The following is a 3,814-nucleotide window of genomic DNA, read 5'->3' on the forward strand; positions in this document are numbered from 1 at the left end:
AGTATACACTACTCTCTAAGCTCTCACGAAAAGCTTCCCACAAACTCCCTTTGCCATGCGATCCTTCACTCTTTCTCTGCTGATACATAATGTCAAACCCACATGCAATCTTCATACCCAACTCAGCTTCCATATACCCACCACCATCCTAGCTATTTGGCATAGGTTACCATCCGACCTATGAGGCAACAAAATAACATTTTAACAGCCAATAGACTTACTGGGGCCATCTTAAAACATTTTAACAACCAATACTTACACAGTTGAAAATATTTCCGCTTGAAACAATTGGATCTTCAACTGCCGAAGTGAGCATAGAAGATAAGTCCCTAACATGGGAGATGTTGGTGAGTTGCATCTCTGAGCCCTGAATTGGAACTGGTAAGTCACGAACAATACCTGTACACGGTAGATCTCAGTTAGATAAGATTGGAAAGAGCAAAGTATTGGCTTCAGGTATTTGGAGTTGTAATAAACAAGTATTACACCCATAGCTAGAAGCCTAGAGCTAAACATAACAAAGGTACAGATAAGAATTTCATTCGCTTACTTACGATCAAAGAACCACTCCTCACAATCTTTGCTGTTTCTAGATCCAATCATGTGCTAGGGACGGAATACTGCCCAGCTACTGAAGACATCTGCAATATATGGGTTTTAGGTGGATGTGACTATAGTTATTGTCATTGTTGGAATGGAACTGACACTATATACCTTATCAATTTCTACGAAAGAAAGAAGGCACAGAACACCACATATATAATAATGGGATATCCTTTCACTGAAACAATACCCTGTGCCTTAACACTTCTCATTTCTACACGTAGCTAACCTTAGTTTCCACTTTCCAGTTGGAAGTCTGAGCTTTAGATCGGCACTGGGAACACTCATAACTACTCAATTATGTCAGAGGGATTAGACCATGAGACACTGAATGAAAACGTGAAGAAGGCTCAATATGCTGTGAGAGGTGAGCTCTAGCTTAGAGCTTCTGAGCTTCAGAAGGAAGGAAAGAAGATTATATTTACAAATGTTGGCAACCTGCATGCTTTAGGACAGAAGCCACTGACATTCCCTCGCCAGGTTGTGGCTCTATGCCAAGCTCCATTTCTACTGGATGATCCTAATGTGGGACTCGTCATCCCAGCAGATGCCATTTCTAGAGCTAAACATTACCTTTCTTTGACATCGGGTGGCCTAGGTGCCTATAGTGATTCCCGAGGACTTCCAGGAGTGCGATAGGAAGTGGAAGAGTTTATTGAAAGGCGTGATGGCTATCCAAGTGACCCAGAACTGATATATTTGACGGATGGTGCTAGCAAAGGAGTAATGCAAATCTTGAATACAATTATACGTGGTCAAAGTGATGGGATTCTGGTTCCAGTTCCACAATACACACTTTATTCAGCTGCAATATCTTTATATGGTGGTTATCTTGTTCCATATTACTTGGAAGAGACTGCAAATTGGGATCTTGATGTAAATAACCTTCGCCAGTCAGTTGCAGAAGCCCGTTCAAGAGGCATAACTGTGAGGGCCATGGTGATTATAAATCCAGGAAACCTGACTGGTCAGTGTTTGAGTGAAGCCAATCTGCAGGAAATACTAAAATTTTGTTACCGAGAAAAGTTGGTCCTTATAGCAGATGAAGTTTATCAGTAGAACATATACCAGGATGCACAACCCTTCTTAAGTGCGAGAAAGGTTTTGCTGGACATGGGTCTACCCATAAGCAAGGAACTCCAACTTGTATCTTTCCACACTGTGTCTAAAGGGTATTGGGGAGAATGCGGACAACGAGGAGGGTACTTTGAAATGGCAAATATTCCCCCACAGACTGTTGACAAAATTTATAAGATTACGTCCATATCACTCAGTCCAAATGTTTCTGGACAAATATTTATGGGTTTGATGGTCAGTCCTCCCAAGCCAGGAGACATCTCATATCAGAAGTATGTTCAGGAGAGCAACTCAGTTCTTGAATCATTAAGGATCGGAGGAGAGCCCACATAATGACTAATGGATTCAACAATTGCAGAAATGTAGTTTGCAACTTTACAAAAGGAGCTATGTATTCATTCCCACAAATAAGATTACCACCAAAAGCGATCGAAGTTGCTAAAAAGGTTGGAAAAGTCCCCGATGTTTTTTATTGTCTCAAGCTATTGGAAGCCACTGGCATTTCTACGGTCCCTAGTTCTGGATTTGGTCAGAAAGAAGGGGTTTTCCACCTAAGGGCAACCATCTTACCAGCTGAAGAAGACATGCCTGCAATCATGGAAAGTTTTAAGAAGTTCAACGACGAGTTCATGGAACAATATGAGGAACATAGAGGATATTCAAGGATGTAAAGGAGTTGTAAAGAAATCATAATTTGTATCTGATTCGTCAATTCATTTACACCCTACCTTCACGACTCTCCTCTCTCTTAAAAGGGGTATATCCTTGTGTATTTTCACTGGTTCAAACTTGCATTTCTATTTTATGTACATGGATTGATTTTACAAAAAAAAAAAAAAAAAGGTTCTACGAAAGAAATCAGAACATCTATAATCTATAGATATATTATAGAGCATATGAAACTATCATCGAGTCTACGACAACTATTTTACGAGAATGTTATTTGCTCACAGCTTCTAGTTTCTCCAGTCACTTTGTAGACATCATCACAATTTTGAACTTTGATGAGCTTGCTTAATCCAAAGTCTCCAACCTTCAAATGACTGGAGAAACTGTAAAATTATAAGTACAATCCTCAAAACGTAGGCCCAAAATGAGGCAATAATTATCGAAACAGAGTCTTAAAAAAAACAAAATCAATCCTAATATTCTCACTGTCATAAATGGTGACAGTGAGAAACTATTAGCATAAATGGCGAATCACAAAATTGGAAACAAACACTAAATACTTCAAACTGAATTGCAGAGAATTGAATAACCATACCTGAGAGTAATTTGATAGACAATTGAAGTTAATCTGAAAGAAAAGAAAATACTGAATTATGACAATGTAAAACCAACGAAAAATAAATAAATAGAAGATCGACACACAACAATAAGAAAACCAAAGAAAATAGTACCATACCAAAGTTGCAGAAGTAATGATTTTGGATTCCAAAAGAAATACAATATTACCAAAGTTTGAAGGATGAATAATCAAAAAAGAAACAATGAATTAGAATTTGTGTTTGAGAGAGTGGGATGATGAAGAGAATTAGAGATTTGTGAAAGAAGAAGCGGTAGAGATAGTTTGTGAGAATTAGAGTTATATGTGTCATTTTTTTTTCTTTCATTGTGATGGAAAGGGTACATCTGTTCAGAGATATTTCAGTTGTAATTTAAGGGATGGAAAGGGGGAAGCGTATTTATGAATTTACCCTTTGTGTGAAGAACAAAAAATAAGTGGCTGTCTAACTTTTCGGTACCTTTCCCATTTAAAACTTTGGAATAAAACCGGGAATACAGGAACTAATTGGGAAATCTGGTATCCGCTTTATATATAAGATTAGAGCATCTTTAGGAGTGATATCAACCTAGCATCAAACCTGCTATCCAATTTGGTGTTTTTTCAACTCCAGGAGAGTTACATGTTGATGAAAACACCAAACCAAACACCAAATTGGCCAATATTTGGTTCCAGGTTTGGTGCTGTATCAAATCACCTACGCGGTTTTGCCAACACCGCGTGGGTTTGGGCTGCTAAATGGGCTTCTATGGCGCGGTGTTGGCAAAACCGTGTGGTTTTTCTAAAATCGCGTGCTCTCAATAACAACAACGGGCAAAAAACGGCTATATCTTTCTAACCCTATAAATT

The 3,814-nt window shown here is 38.5% G+C and overlaps 1 pseudogene; it reads left to right on the forward strand.

Annotated features, from left to right (window-relative positions):
• Nucleotides 1-639: 639 nt before the first annotated feature.
• LOC147483104 (glutamate--glyoxylate aminotransferase 2 pseudogene) lies at nt 640-2,351 on the forward strand (annotated as a pseudogene).
• The last annotated feature ends 1,463 nt before the right edge of the window (nt 2,352-3,814 follow it).

This window comes from Coptis chinensis, chromosome 8 (genome assembly GCF_015680905.1).
Source record: "Coptis chinensis isolate HL-2020 chromosome 8, ASM1568090v1, whole genome shotgun sequence".
NCBI classification, from domain to species: domain Eukaryota; kingdom Viridiplantae; phylum Streptophyta; class Magnoliopsida; order Ranunculales; family Ranunculaceae; genus Coptis; species Coptis chinensis.